The sequence below is a fragment of the Perca fluviatilis genome, chromosome 11 (genome assembly GCF_010015445.1).
Source record: "Perca fluviatilis chromosome 11, GENO_Pfluv_1.0, whole genome shotgun sequence".
NCBI classification, from domain to species: Eukaryota; Metazoa; Chordata; class Actinopteri; order Perciformes; family Percidae; genus Perca; species Perca fluviatilis.
The window spans coordinates 11,940,602-11,957,661 of record NC_053122.1 but is presented as its reverse complement, the minus strand read 5'-3'; the positions used below and the strand labels follow the sequence as shown (position 1 = coordinate 11,957,661).

General features: G+C 39.3%; 1 long non-coding RNA gene across 1 annotated transcript in view; it reads right to left on the bottom strand.

The window, feature by feature from the left end:
• Positions 1 to 2,784: 2,784 nt before the first annotated feature.
• Positions 2,785 to 17,060, bottom strand: part of LOC120568095 — a 76,165-nt gene continuing 61,889 nt past the window's right edge. Inside the window, exons 2-3 of the long non-coding RNA XR_005640659.1 lie at positions 7,307 to 7,404; positions 2,785 to 2,952 (exon numbers count right to left, since the gene is read on the bottom strand). This is a non-coding gene — a long non-coding RNA (uncharacterized LOC120568095). The remainder of the gene's footprint in view (positions 2,953 to 7,306; positions 7,405 to 17,060) is intronic.

Here is a 17,060-nt window from a genome sequence, read left to right as displayed (position 1 = left end):
CTATTGATTTCTTTAATGAAATTACATAGCACTAATAGCATAGTGCACATCCTTCCAGACACATAGTGTAGACCTACAATAAAATCATTTTATAATAATAAATACATTGTGTTCAAAATCTGAGAAATCCTGACAAAAATATCCAAAACATGCAAATGAAATCATGTGGCTAATTTAACATGATCCCATATGCTAATAAACTCACTTGTAAACAAAAGATCATTGCCCTGCCAAAATGTTAAGGTAGCAGTAGTGCTAAATGGCTCTTCCAGTAGGTATTTCGGAGTTCAGGGTGGCTAAATGGTTTAGAAGCGTTCAACACTAATAAAGCCATTAGCAGCTAGCTGTTAGACTAATGAGATCAGGGTGCCACATACTTAGCAGCATGTTGGCTGATTTATGTATCTTGTGTGTGTGATCAGGATCAGACGTAATTAGGAGCTGGGATGATAATGATGAACCACTGAGTAAAGAGAGACAAAAAGGCCCTGTTCAAACCTTGCATTAACATGCATCTTGAGTGACCACTTGTGATTGGATCTCACTTCCCCGCTCCATATGCAAATAAACACGTACATCATTTCCGTTTGCAAAGACCAAATGCATTGTTGTTTTTAGCTGGCGGGAGGCAGCAATGTACTGTGCAATGTGCCTAGTCTGAAAATTAAAAAAAGAAGAAATCAAAACAAAAACACACTGGGTGTCCTTGGCGGTTCCAGGTAAACCAAATCACCCAAGATGTTTGACACACTAGTAACATATCTCTATATGCTTTTCAAATCCATTTTGCCTGTGTATGTTGCTGTTGTAGTTGCCTATTGTTGCACTTTAATAGAGAGAGAGACCACCTGTACATTATCAAAAGTCACTACATGATTTTCTTTATTAATCTTGTATACTTTACCTATCATAAGTCCCTGGTTAGTCTGGGGGTTTGTCAAAAAACAGATTTTGCTGCAGTCATTGCTTTTAGTTCCTTGCCATTTACATGTTTTTTTTTATTTATTACAGAATGTGCATATAACTCCTGGGTAAGATACATGCATTGCCCTCGGATAGTCTCAATAACCATAACCGACTCTTATTGCTCTACAGTTAAAAGTGGTTTGAATAGAATTGTAAGAAGCAGTGGTGGCTGTTGGAATTCATTTCGGGGGCGGGGGGGGTCTACGCCAAAAATCAAGCATACTTTCTGCTAATACAAAAATATAACCAGTAACACTGAGAAAACTGTGTCAAATTGACACTGTCTAATGTACACAGACACAGAACAGTTCATATTATCCCACAGGAGGCGTGGCGCCCGCCCGCTACTGGTTAAAAAGTTTTCTTATGCTTCATGCTTGGCATCAAAACAGCCTGGTCAGCACAGCATCTTCGTTAACTTGAGGAATTATTCGAAGCCACATGATCAAAAGCATCTTAGTAAGTAAAAAATAATGAACCGTACATTAGCTGCCAGATTCTGTGCTGCACTCTACCAGTGCCCGCACACATTCAGGAAGACCAACTTTAGTGTAGCCAGACACTGTTCTCCGAGTTAGATTTGTAATATAAATCAGTGAAATTGTAGTAGCCTATATTGACTTCCACATTTGTCAAAAGCAACCAAGTTCCACGTTGGATATGCTAAAAACCTTAGTATGTCACTCTGAACACTCTGAAAATGAGTGTAACAGTTCGTCAATACTTCCTAGTGTGTTTGACTCAAGAGCAGAGGATCTGATATCTAGCAGTTTATTTAAGTGTACTGGAAAGAACCGGTCTCATTTCTGTCTGTCGTGGTTTCAGCTCTTTATTTCTCCAGATTAGCCTTTAGCAAGAGCTGACAGTCTGTATAGTCCCTAATACCAGCCCACTCACTAGCTCAAGGGCCATTTACCTGTTCCACCTGTTGGGACATCTTTTGTGTGTGTGTGTGTGTGTGTGTGTGTGTGTGTGTGTGTGTGTGTGTGTGTGTGTGTGTGTGTGTGTGTGTGTGTGTGTGTGTGTGTGTGTTCTTGTTTAACTATATTCGTGGGGTCCAACAACCGGGAGTCCAGTATACTTGTGGGGTCCCGACAGCTTTGTGGGGCCAAAATACTGGACCCCACAACTTTAAAGGGCCGATTGAGGGTTAAGACTTGGTTTTAGGATTAGGGTTAGAATTAGGTTATGGTTAGGGTGAGGGTAAGGGTTAAGGTTAGGCATTTAGTTGTGATGGTTAAGGTTAGGGTAAGGGGCTAGGGAATGCATTATGTCAATGACGGGTCCCCACAAAGATAGTGCCGCAAACCTGTGTGTGTGTGTGTGTGTGTGTGTGTGTGTGTGTGTGTGTGTGTGTGTGTGTGTGTGTGTGTGTGTGTGTGTGTGTGTGTGTGTTTGTGTGTGTGTGTGTGTGTGTGTGTTTTCCATGGCAGTGTACTCACGTTTTTCACAAACCACACATTAAATGTGGGATTTTGGGAAACATTGAGTAAGGCATTATGTGTAAAAGATTGTAGATTTTTGTTTGATTGGAAGTGCTCACCATTATTTCACAAAAGTGAAAGCACAATTAATTGGCACTAAATCATCAAGAAAGATTCTCAGGGGAGTGATATATTCAAGAGAAGGAATCGTTTTAACTTAGAAGCAGCAAAACTAGCTATCTGCTTTAGAATTTAAGAAACAAGACCAAGAGCATTAAACCACTTCACAGTTGCTTCTTTTTTACGTTCTTGTTGGTTCAGCAAACAACAAAACAGTGCATGACAGCCAACATCTGCAGGACAGACCAAATCATTATTTGTCTATATTGGCATTTAAAGTGAACGGTCACAGAAAAAGTTAGAGGCATCTAAACGTTGTCTTATTGACTTTACTAGCAATGTGGCACACAGCAATGGGCCCTCATTGGTCTGAGTTACATCATCGTTTCGGAAAAGCTTCTTTTTGGGTGGAGAAAAATGCAGTTTTAGCCTGGACGGAAGGCTGAAACAGAGAGAAAAAGATTTACACATGTTACCGATTTTATGTAGATGTACTCTGACTTGGCAGCCAGACTGATGCGAGAAGCTTGTTAGCTCTGACATACAGCTAACAAATTACAAGAGCTTACATATCAGGAGGTTACAGACAAAGGCTAGTGAAACCTTTCATTTATCTTCCTATCTGAACCAGCTGTAACCAGGTATTTCTGGAACATCGACTTTTCCCAAACTGTGATATACTTTTCCTTTGAACCCTTTAGTGTTTGCATTGCTTTGCAATTAACCATTTTCTGACTTTAGGACATGACAACATAACATGGAAATATATGCTCTCTGTAATTCTGTTATATTTAAAGGGTTGGTATAAACAGCTTTCATTGGAACTACTTTTTACCAAAGAAAGTGTCCTGACAAAGAGGTCTATGGATTATGTCTGAAAAAATAATGGATGTTTAACATTTGCTTTCTTCCAGAGAGTAAGATGAGAAGATCAATACCACATTTATGTCTGTAGGTAAATATTTGGGTGAACTGCTTCTTTAAAGTTAATTGAGAAGACTGATATCACAAAAATCATGCAAAATTAAAGCTAAAAATTAATTTTACTAATGTGAGGTGAGATTACTGTATCAACTATTACCAAGATCAAGAATGAACTTTCTATCTATTCTATTGTATTATTTAAAAGGTCAGGAAACACAAGAGGCCTAGTCATAAACTCTGGCACCTGACACCACTGCTAGTCCTCCAACTTTGTGCCATAAATAGCCTGCTTATGTCATTACATGTGGGTTGCTGTTTAAAGAAAATGGCTGACAATAGGTGCGCCATTAAAGAGGCAATTGGAAGAAACTATGTGGTAAAACAGCGAGATGATATAGGGTTGCTTTTGCAGCATAATGTCTATATGATCTGTTTAGCAGAGCGGCAATAAATGATAGCTCTTCGTCCATCTTGGCTGCTCCACTTAGCTCATCTTTCAGTGGCTGAGGCGTGTACCTTTTCTAGCCATGGTACTCTAGATAGACTTACAACAAAGGGACAAAATCACACCCACTGTTCAGCTTTTGTAAGAGGCAAAAGGAAAACATACGATGCTTGACATTTTTTGTTATTATTTAACACCGTGTTCATTTCTGCATGTGTGTATCAAAATGCATATGCCTGTTGCACCATTTGTGCGCCCGTTCCACCCTCAGACCTAAATATGAGAAACTCATTGTTCCCGTGGGACCACCTCAGTACTTGTTGTGCGTGGACGTGATGTATCAGAAACCAAATCTACACACCATTTCAGTGCTACGCCAATGATTTCAATGACAATGATCCAACATGTTCAACTTTAAGAAAGTCGTAACCGTTGCAATCAAGAGAAATTCAAATATCTTTGATGGATGTCAAATGACGTAGTGCTCTCTGAATTACCTCATTTCTTTGCCTTCTGTCACGGGCCATGAAGAGGCTAAAGAAAGTTGGTGCACAACGTGGGTGAGTGAGAGGCCAAGGGGTGATGTATTGTGTATAACACACTGTGTATTCTTTGTCAATACTGTGTCTCATGGTAGGCTAAGTTCAATTCCCATCGGGGCCACCCATGCAGACCATAAATCTATGAGGGAAGAGTTTTGCCACTGAAATATGCAGCACTCAGTGGGTTATTGCTGCTCGCTCTTGTAGAATTTTGTTAAGACATAAGACACAATTCTGGCCTTATTTTTGTAAGGTCTAAAGATGGTAATGTCAGTCAGTCTGTCTGTCAGTTGGTCAGTCCACTACCTTGGTCCAGACTCCAGACTGAAATATTTCAATGCTTAATGGATGGACCATGTTCCCCAGGGATTACATCCTGAATACCTTGATGATCCCTTAACTTTTCATTTGGTACCACCAGCATGTCAAAGTTCCCAGTGAAATATCTCAACATCTACAATTTGGACTGGCACAACACTTTGTACAGACACTCATGATCCCCAGAGGATTAATCCTAATGACTTTGGTGATCTCCTAACTGTTCCAGTACCACCATGAGGTTGACATTTGAGGTTAAAAATGAAATATCTTCACAACTACTGGAAGGATTGCCAGGAAATTTGGTACAGACATTCATGTTCCCCTCAGGAGAGTTGTAATCATTTGGGTTATCTCTCAAGTGTTCATCAGGTCAAAATTCAGCAATACCTTATGACCAAATACCTGCAAAACATTTCCATCGGCCTCAGCTTTACTTTCTTTGGTGCAAATTAGTAAATGTTAGCTAAAATGCCTTACTAAGATGGCGAGCTCGGTAAACATATACATTATAAACATCAGCATGTTAACACTCTCATTGTATTAGCATGCTTACATTAGAATTAAGCCCAAAGTACTACTATCTCCAAGATACATTAGTTTGACTGTAGCCTCTAACCCCAAAATTCCAACAGGCTAAATGACGTGTTCCGGCTGCGCTGCGGTTTGGTTCTGTCCTCCACCACACGCCATACCACACTGGGGAGCATCTCAGAAGCGGCGCGTCTTGCCTGCTCGACTGTCATTGTCACTGAAAGGCTCACTACAAGTACTTGAAAGAAGAATCTTGGTTTATTATCTACTACCTTCCACTTCATGCCTTCTCTTTTCTGGCATTGTCCTTCTCTGGTGTCGTATAACATATTGTTTTTTTTTTCACCTCCAAGATTAAGGTCTCATCGTCCATGGTGCTGTAGAGGAGAGATATACGATATTGTGGTGTCTTTTGGTAAATTGACTGGATGCTCTCGTCCTAAAACATTCTGCCCGGGCCTGCCAAACACCCTGCGGCTTGCGTGAAAAATAGAACTGGCACGTATTTTTACTGGAGAGCTGCTTCTCACACGCTACTGGGACGCGATGTGTTGTGGCTGGTAGAATAACAAGCATTGTCTTGAATGGTCGTGACTGCTGGTGGCGTCCATTGGCCATTAGTCTTGTAAGTTTCACCTTGGCATCTTTGCATTTGGTTTCCATTGGAATATATCACTGGTAAGTCCCTAGTTTAATTATGACATTATTTCAATGTCAAACATGTACGTATTTACCAGTCTTAAATATACACGTACATAAATTGTCTAAAACATTAATTTGTACATCTGGATGTCATTATAACATTGGAACTGTTTGTTGAAAAACTTTTATCTTTCCTGCTGCCTTAACTGGACTGTGACTAGGACTGTGATAACCAAAGTCAAATTACAGCAACCATTTCACTAAAACTAAAGAGCCTGAACATAAATAGTCAACAAATGTTGTCAATGAGAATGGCTTTTGTTAGTTGCCTGTACAGCTGATTGACTTTGTGTTTTTATTCATACTGTATGTGGGAGTTGTGTAACATTCTTTGCATGAGCGGTCATTATTTTCAGTGCAGAGGTCTTACAGTAATTATTTAGATAATCCAGTGCCGATAGTAAACTTCCTATCAAGTTATTTTTAGTGCTTGTAATTGTGTGTCAATTACATAATAGTGACAGTACAGTATAACAGACGGACTAGCAAGTGTCAGTGATGTCAGGCTTCAGACATTGTAGTTTTGCAGGCAAAAAGTGATATGCTGTTGAACATCTATGTCTTCTTACGTGATTGTTCAGGGGAATCACCAAAGTCAGTAGGCTTTTGTCCTCTGGAAAACATGCATGTCTGTACAAAATGATCTGCTAATTCATCCGGTAGATGTTGAGATATTTCACGATATGTGAAAAGTTTGGCCTGCTGGTCAAATCAGAGGATCACCAAAGTCGACAAACTTTATTCTCTGGGGACCGTGAGTGTTTTTGTTGAGATATTTCCGTCTGGATCACAGTGGTGGACCGATCGATAGAGCCATCCCTGGAGACCTACAGTATCTATGGCTCTCAATGTGAGTTGTAACTGATATGGGGTCATCAGTCAATAAAAATAAAACATGCTGGTTGGCAGCTAGCCAAAGTCTCTTCTATGTCATTCTTTTGCCTCTGCCTGCAGATCATGTTTGTGCAGGCAAAACTGCACCTCTATCAGTACATTTTACATCATGTTCTCTTTGACAGTGAAGAAGGTCATGAAAGTCACCATGTGCATCCTGCTGAACAACATGCGTCCTGAGCACAGCGTGTGGTGTGGTTGCAGGATGCAAAACTGTGTAGGACATGGTTGGAAAACCTTTTATTAAGAATATAAGGTTTTTATGACCCAGAAAAAAATCTAAAGCTCATCAAAGACTTTCAGAAAAGACTCAAAAATGTATCCAATATGGCATTGAAAGCGAGGTACAAACTTTTCTTTTTTGTCTTTGTTTCTTCTCAGACGTGGCAGTTGAGTGCCCTGAAAGCTAGAAGACAGACAGGAGAGCAAATAATTACCTTTCCCAGGTAGCTGCAGTGATTGTTGGGGGCTGGAAGATGAGTGAAGAGGGCTCTGTGTGTGTCCGAAAACAGCATGTCCTTTTGACCTTGCAGCGCTGCAGACACACAAAGAGAGACGGGTTTGTGTCCCCAGACAAGAGGTCTGCTTTCACCTGAGCAGCTCAGCCAATTACACCCCACCCCCACCCCAGCAGAGACAAAGACGAGCAGAGCGGGATGAGTGACTGGGACCAGGCTGGGAGCCTTTTTATTAGAGGAGGGGTGAGGACTGGGTGAGGATATTGGGAGAGAGAGGGAAATTCTAAAGTTAGCAGATTTTGGAAAAAACAACAACATTCCAGTATTTTATGCTATAAAGACTTCAATCATCACTTGATTTTGCAGTTCATGTTTTTGATTGGAAGTGTCTGTAATAAATTCCCAGAAGCACCAGCATATTCACATAGTGTTTTCCAGGGAGGCTAGTTTTGGCTAAATGCCTTCAGGTGTGTGAACAGGTTCAGACTTGGCCACAAGCATATGCACTGCAAAGCTTTGTACACAGGTTTGGTATTGCCGTAAGAGTCGGCTAGCATCAGATCACATTATGTGATTTCATAACAAATTCTGGCAGAGAATCCACATTCCTTCTCCATGGTGTGTGTGGTTATGGCAGTGAAAGCGTGTGAATATCGTGACAACTAACATCGAAACTGACATTATATCTGCCTCATTGGATCTTACACAAGCACTTATATATAGACATAGAAAGACATTTTTGCATGCACGCGCACACATACACACACACACACACACACACACACACACAAACACACAAATCTCTTACTAAGCCTACTAAGGTTTGGGGCATCGATTTATTCAGTAAATTTTTTTATAAAAAAAAAAAAATAGAAAAAGGGGGTTATATGCATGGATATTGGCGGGTATATAACCAACTCTGCAACATATGAAAATGATGCACTGTTACAGATTAAAGTACTCAACAGTTTATAATGTAATTAAAAGCTCCAGCTGAACACATTAAAGTTAATCCAGTACACCCAAATTTACATAGACACCACTACCACCTTGGAGCTGTATACCACTAACATAGTACAGTTAGAGCTAGTACTAGTAGAATAGTTTAACGCTGTTCACGTGATCATTTAGTGAAATCCAGACCCTAACAAACCCTTTACTGGGCTGTCATATCATATTGTAAGCCAGCTATTAACAAGCGAGTCCACCTTTAACAGCAGCGCTGAGCTGTTCTGTAAAGCCGGTACTTATGAAAACACTTTTTACATCACATCATGCCAAACTGCCAATCAGTTTACGATCCCATTTCCATCCTGCTTTTTTTCTTTTTCTTTGCTTAGGTAAGGTGTTTTATAATCTTTTTTCAATTGTCTGTGTTATGTGAATTGTGACGTACATTACATTAAACCTGTCAGGCCTTTGAACTAGCTGGCATGAAGATATGGGGCTGTTATTGAAGCCATTATGAGATTTAGGCCCTGAACAGCCGCAGGGCTTCTTTCAAAGAGAGCGAGAGCCAGTCTTCCAAGCAACAATACAGCTAGACACACACAATCATGCAATCACACACAATCATGCAATCACACACACACACACACACACACACACACGATACCTGCACATTATACTGTGAATGCAGAAACACGCATTTAGGGACACACACAAGTTTAAATGTGCATAAATGTTATCAAAACACACTCTTGCACTTACACACATACCATATTCCAAACCATTGAAAATGATCATTACTTGTTGGTAAATGAGAAATAACTGTGGGAAATCTATGGGGAAAAATGGATAAGGTTGACAGGGATTATCTTAAGTAAAGAGTGTGCTTTATATATTGTAATCTACAATATTTTTTTTAATAATAACTTTCTCTTTACTAGAGAAATGTTAGATTGCTACAATATTCATCATGAAGAGGATCTGTTGGTGGTCACATAAACAAGAAGTTTGTTTTTGTAATATAAAATAAAAGTATGATATAAATGGGGGACAGATGAAAAGAAAAAGAAAAGTAAAATGTCTTAGGCCACCATGAGCCGCGAAAACTGCTTCAATACTGTACTTATTCATGGCAAACAATTTATAGTTGTTATGAGTGGCCACAGATCTAGGTGGTGCGAATAAAAGCCTGACATCATACCAAGATCTAACTTTAAAGAGGCCAACACAGCAGAATTATACACTAATGGAATTTAAATGTACACTATATTTGTAAGAATTATGCTTTTGGAGACAATACTGCTGAGTGGAATCTAAAAAAGTAAAAAAAAAAAAAAATGCTTGTTTATAATCAATGCCACATTTTCTGTCTAGGTATGCCCTGCTATTTCTTCAGGAAGTAGACAACTAAGACTTTTATCTGCACTGTCATCAAGAGAAAACCATGTAGCTGCTCCACTGACAATGAAAGGGAGATTTACTTTGTAGACTCATCTTGGGATATCTGAGTCCATTTATCAGTCTGTTTGTCTTTCTCAGAAAAATCTTTTAGTCTTAATTTGTCATTATTTGTAGCTAATGACGTGATTTCCCACAGAGTATAACAACAACAGGCTAATTCCTCTCTGCTGTGTAAACCTCCCTGAGGTGGTCTTTGTATGTTCTGCGCAGGGCTTAGCCGACATACATTCATCTTTTGGCTTTTCAAATCGGTTTGACAAGTTTTTTCACCCCTAATTTGTCATCATATGTGCTCACTGACTTTCCTTAACACTCCCCCTCCCCCCCCACTCCCCTGTCACATTTAGAGGGCTAATGGGGTCCACTTCAGATAACGGTTGTTTGACCAAGTCTGTCTCCAACCTTTAATAGTCTGCTTCAACAAGCAGAGCACCAAAAGCAAACTTCACCAAAGGGGTAGTACGTACAGCACTATGTACATATTATAACATGGCCATGTGATAACATGGCTGCATACACTCTGAAATCCTCACAGAAACACACGTTTACGTCTTCCCAGTGCTACAATGGCTTGCTGTTTACCGGCACATTTTCCACATGGAGATTTGAACATGTCAAAGGAATAATGTATGTGAATGCTGATAAAGGGGTTTCAGTTTCTAGGTCATTCTGTGGTTTCAGTCAGCCCCCACACACACACACAATCTCATCTCTTACTTTGGCAAAGAGCAAACTGTTCACCTTACAGATTGTTTGAGGCCTTTTCAGATAAAATGAGCTACTACAAACAATTATGTCAGGTCAACCAATTAAGTTCTCATATATTATATTAAACCAATTCATCTCCCAATAATGCATCTTATAGTGAGCCCCAAAATAAATGTTTAGAGATTATCAAGTTAATTGTGTATTACTGTGAAATGCTGGCGACTGCAGTTGAGGTGGTGGAGTCCATTGCATGAACGGTTTGGTTGGTGGTTCAGTCCTTGACTTGCTGAGCATGCCCAGATAATTTGGCAAAACAAATAAAATATGTTGTCAGTGGCTTTCAGTGTCAACTTTATGCCACGCGCCTGATACGTAAATTAACAACATTTTCGTAATTTGTTGATAGAAAACATCGTCTGGCCCGGCATTACGTCTCCTTTAACATGTATTTGTAGCTGCAAATTAGTTAGATTTAGGGTTAGTCATTTTGAGGTGAAAAGGTTGGTTTTCCTGCTTCGTGTGTTGTTTCAAAACTTAGTTTATTCTATGGACAGAGGTCTAAGTGAATGGAAGTATTATAATTAAGTGTAAAGACCGACAGCATAACTGTTTTCCTTTACAAGTTCGGAAAGAGGCTGGTGGGCTGAGTGATTTTTTTAAATACAATAGAAATGTCTCGGTTTCTGTGAACGATGGCTGACATGCTTTGGCCATTATATCTTAATACCACAAATCCAGGCACATTTTTTCTTGCTTTTCTTTGTTTTGTTTTTTGATGTAGTTGGATGTTTATTCTAAACAGAGATCACCATTTCCATGCCAACTTGCTGTTTTTTTTGTTTCACTGATCACCACTAAACTCTTTCTTTATTTGATCAGTAGAATATCACATTCAACAGAAAAATACACCGATTACTTCTCCACACAATACTTCCTATAGGTGAGAGGTTTTCTGCACATTGGCACATAATGCTCGTTCATGTTTTCTAAGAATCCTTTGTGTTGATCTGGGTTATCACCTAATCCATGTAGTGCAAGCAGAGGGCTGGACAGTTCTTCACAGCTCTTATCAGACTCTAGGCCTCTTACATTTCCGTTAGAGAGAAGGCGTTATCTCACCTAGCCCTTTCTTCTGTCCAGACTGTCCATCACAGATTAGTCAAACCGGTTAGTCAAGAGGAGTCACTACTTGGTAATTTAGTAACCAAAGTTATAGTTTCTTTTATATAGTATGTACACTTTCTTTTTGCTTGTTCTCTCCTACTTTTAACATTGTTAAGTTGATAATTCTTGTGTTCTAAAGCCATCTTTTCAGAAGAAGCAGAAAACAGTTTAGAGTTAGTTTTCTCACAACTAGTGCTTTCTGTTGCCGTTGTCCACAAGCGGTTATGTGCCATGATGTCATTTTTCAACAGACTTTGCTTGAAAAGATAAGGAAAATGTGAATATTATCTGAGGTTTGCATTCGAACAGCAGGAAGGTTGAGCTATCTTTTCGTCTTGTCAGATGTGACTTTGTGGGTTAATTCATCTTGTGTAATCATTTATTATTTACTTCCTCTAATGTGCATATTACTGACAGTACTTATGGTTATTTATTTATGGTTATTAGACAACTTTTGATAATTGATGATTGGTAAGAACTTTTTTTTAAGCGTAATTTTGCATCTGATTCTCACAGTCAGAATGTCTTTTGCTTGAACAGGGCTTTCCCAAAAGCTTGGTGTTGCCAAGACATCGAGCCCTATTAGATCTCATTTTATACTTGAGTTATTTTGAAAATGTACCTGTCACTTTAATGGAAATGGAGAGTGATTATATCATGAAATATCTGCTTTGACAAGCCTAATTGTTTTGATTACACACAAACTTGATCAACAGTACGATTCGTGGTTAATGATGTGTAGTGTTGCTGTGTGTTTATAGTCGTACTACGTGCGTAGTGATGTCCTTGATGAAACAACGTTATATAACTGATCCGCTCTGTAGATGATGGCGTCAATCCTTTAATACCTCAAAAGTTGTGTTTTGGCACTTTAACATTCTGACCGTAACTATTTGCTTGATACTGATGTGTAATCATCACAGCATGTAAAACCCTTAACAAAATGAACGTGAACCAGTGACAGTATTTGACTAGAGCATCACCAAAACTCAAGAAATATCAGTTACAACGTAACAAAATATAAAACTATTACCATCAAAAGGGACAGACAGCAGAGCCTTGCATCTACAATAAGCCACCCAAATAATCAAATCAAATAGCAACATGAGAGCATAGTACACTAATTGGGAGTGATTTTGGACAAATCATCAATAATTAGGCTCCACACAGTTAGGTTTGAAATAACCAATGAGAGTTTAATTGAAAATTGTTTGTTTAGCAAACCATTCCCATTTTGTCTATAACAACAAATAGATATAATAACAACTAACTTTGTCTTAAACAGTGCAATTCACTTTGCATCAATCATAATTGCCCAGTTAACCTAGCAACAATTTACTGCTAAAAGATGGATTAATCAGATCCCTAGATTACATTGTCGGTTCATAAAAGGATAACCTATATCGTGTTGTCCATAAAAAACATCCCGACCATCAACTCCAGGATTACTATTTAAGTCAGTTGTATTACTGCCAATTATTTAGATGAAGTGGTTTGTAGGTTGTTTAGAACAGCACATGTAAAAGCTTTAATTAATAGGCTGAATCTGATTATATTTGTTTATTTTTACAATTTTGTAAAATGTAAAGTTTTTAAAACTTAGACGTGGAAATAAATTCAATACTCCATATTCAGTAGGTTCTGATGGAGATGCTAGTGGATGAATCAAAACACTGTTATTCTCTGCATAAAGTAGGCTTGGAACAAACAATTATTTTAATTACCAATTAACCTGCTGATTATCTTAACTGCTTACACACAAAATATTTTCATGTCACATGATTTATGAAACCTCAGGAGGAGGAGGAGGAGGAGGAGGGAAGAAGAGAAAGAAGGAGAGGCATCTCTGATGAGATCAGGGCCACACTTATTCATCATGTGATCAACCACGGATTGACCATGAGAGAAGCCCATCTTAAGTAGCTTTACAGTGGCGTCTACTTCAAACCTTCAGAAATGAGAACAGGCATGCAACTATCTAGTGACTATTTCAGCATTACAAATTAATCAGATTTGTGCATACCACTCTCAGCAGATTACTTTCACTCTAGAACATTGTAAATGTAGATATAAGCCTATGAAAGACAAAAGAGCTTTAGATTTAGAACAACAGTGTGTACATGGTATATTCAATAATTTACTATTATGAAAAAAGTGTTTGCCATTTGATGCAAATGCTTCGTTTTCAGATGTGTTTATGGCATTTTGAATGCAGTGTTTCATTTTGAAGGAGATGTGAGGCATTTTGCATTTTGTGTGTGCAGTTTTGGGAATTGTGTGTAGAGTTTTGAAAAAAGGAGACAGTTTTGAAAACGTGTGTAAGCAGTTGGAAAAAACTGTAACGGTTTTGTCTATGAAATGTCAGAAAATACAAAAAAATGAAAAACATTTCTCAAAGCATTCCAAGATCCAAAATATTCAATTTACAGTTGTACAAAACTGAGAAAAAAATACATACAATTCCTACTCCCAGGAAGCTGAAACTAGAGACAAGAATGTTTGGAGATTTGTATGAAAAACTGACTCCTAGTAATGGCCTAACTGTACGTGTCCATGCCATACACAAATGTATTTTACTACTGTGACTGGAAATACTGTCAGCCCAAAGTAAGCAATGTACTGTATCTCTATCACAACAGCCACCAATCCCGAGTCCAGTACACTATGTTACTATTCCTTAATTAACAGACCACACAGCCAGAAAGCAGATTGGCAGTTGTTGTTGGTTTTTTTCTTCTATTTGTTTTCTTTCATTCTATTGGTTGAGTCCAGAAATGGCGCCTGTGGTTCGCTGATAGCATCGCTTGCTGCAACCACATGAAGAGAAAAACCAACAGTCAATTACACCATTAGCACACACGCACTGATGCACATGCACGCACACACACGCACACACACACACACACACACACACACACACACACACACACACACACACACACACACACACACAGAGAGTGGCTGGCACACATATGAACACGCTCACCTGCATTTCTAGTAGTGACATCAAAGAGCGTGACAGTTCCAATTTATGTAAATAAGGTGTGACAGATAAATTAATTAAAATATAATTTGCTATTGTCAATAATTACATCAGACAGCACAGTGCACAATATACAGCAGCACCAAGGACACTTTGCTGTACCAAACTCTGGGTGGTGCATGCTAAGTGTCACAGAGGAAAGTACAATAGACCAAAGCTCCATTAAAAGTGAGTCACGTTGGCGTGCTGAGGGTTGCAGTTTCACCAAACGGTATTTTGGATGTGCCCATCCCTCCCTCATTCTGTCACATTCGCTGCTGAACATACACCCCTTTTCAAAGACCTGAGTGAAAATAAAAGATACTTTAATGGTGTTTTTCCATTACATGGTACCTGCTCAACTCACCTCGACTCTACTCGACGCACTGTGCATCCGTTTTCCATTGCAGATTTTAGTACGGCCTCAGCGTGGCTGGTCGTCATAACGGCGCCGCCGTAAACTGCCGTGACCCGTTCTCTTAATACAATTTTGAACATTTCATATCAGGATCTAACAAGGCTGGACCTCTGGGAACAACAAACCGTAGCAGAACAAATTCTGTTAAAACTACACTGTCCGTGCTCTCCGGGACACTATGCCACTGTAAATTACATGTACAGTATAGCACACCTACACAACAACATTATTCAGACATGGAACATGGAACATTGCTGGCTTCATCATTTAGACAGAGGTTTCTATGTTATTTACAGCTGCCAGTTTTTCTAAAGTCTGATAGTGAGCAAGCACCGACTGACAGGACATTAAGTTTGAACTCTTCTTTCATTACTATTTTCTCTCATTCTGTATGTAAAGCATTTTGCTGGATATTCATTTATTCCCCCATGCATTTGGCATGAATGAAATTCAAAATAAAGAGATGAAGTGCTGGTCTGATTATTACTGTGGCTGTAGGAGAGTTTTGCTCTGACCATATCTCAATGGGTTTTTTATCTGAAACGTTAAGAATCTCCTCAAGAAGTTAAAATTGGCGGATTTGCAGTGTTTCATAGTTTATTAAACATAATTGCTTGTGTATAAAAGATATAGATTCAGTTTAGACTTGTGCCGTGTTGAAAGTCATAATTTAGTGGATATCACCATTACAGTTATTCTCGATTGCTTAAACACATTTCTTGAAACTATGCCTCGTATTCTCAAAACAGTAAACCCAAATCCATAACGTCTCACCCAATTCACCAAACATCCTATTTTCAGGTAAAAATGAAGCACTATATCAAAACCATTAACTCCTGCTGAAAAACCAAACTTTGACCTCAGACGGGACACACAAGTCGTCACAACATACACACTAAAACTTAGTTTTACACACTGGTGTAATAAATTCAAAACAACATTTCCAAAACTGTTAAGTTATGTTGCCACAAACCTTTTCAGATGAACACAAGACACAACCAATGGTTACATTGGCACATTTTATTCATTACTGTATTACAGTACTACACAGTAAACCAAAAAAATATTGGCCCTAGCCAGGCAGCAGGGGTAAAATCCTCTTGCATGCCCGATCCACCCCTGGCACGCATCTACTGACGTGTCTAGGCAGGCTTCTTCCATGGCCTGAAGGAGGTGAACACGCATATAAGGTTCTCGGTCATACACTTTCCACCGCCATGATGAAAAAAACTCCTCTATTGGGTTAAGAAATGGAGAGTATGCAGGCAGAAAGAGGTTGGAAAATATTGGGTTATCGTTAAACCAGTCACGAACCAGAGCAGCACGATGGAAGCTGACGTTATCCCAAACAACAACATAGTGAGGATGCTCTGGTTGTGCTGGTTCCCTGTGGTCCAGCTGGAACATATGCTCTCTTAGACCGTCAAGGAATGCAAGAAGGAGCATAGTATTATAGGGTCCTAGACTGGCATGGCGGTGGAGTACCCCTCGTTGGCTGATGGCTGCGCACATCGTGACATTCCCTCCACGCTGACCAGGGACATTTACAATAGCCCGATGGCTGATTATATTCCTCCCCCTTCTCCTTCTTTTGGTGAGGTTGAAACCAGCCTCATCCACAAAGATAATTTCAGGTGGAACAGGACAGCCTTCAATCTCAAAGATTCTCTGCAAAACACATCAAAACACAAAAGAGTATATCACTACCCTGAAGCACAGTTTAAGAGGGCACAAATGGCAGCATAAACTGCTATACTGTGATGGTGCACAATACTTCATACAATATCAAAAGTCATACCTGAACATATTCCACTCGTTGGTCTTTTACCCTGTCAGAGTTTCGTTCAAAAGGGACGCGGTACACCTGTTTCATCCGGAACCGATGCTTTTGGAGGATGCGATGAATTGTGGGAAGGCTAATGGAATTTATTCCTTGAAAATGATTATTATCCTCAATCACTCTCCTTTGAATCTCTCGCAGGCAGATTACATTATTGGCAATGACCATGTTT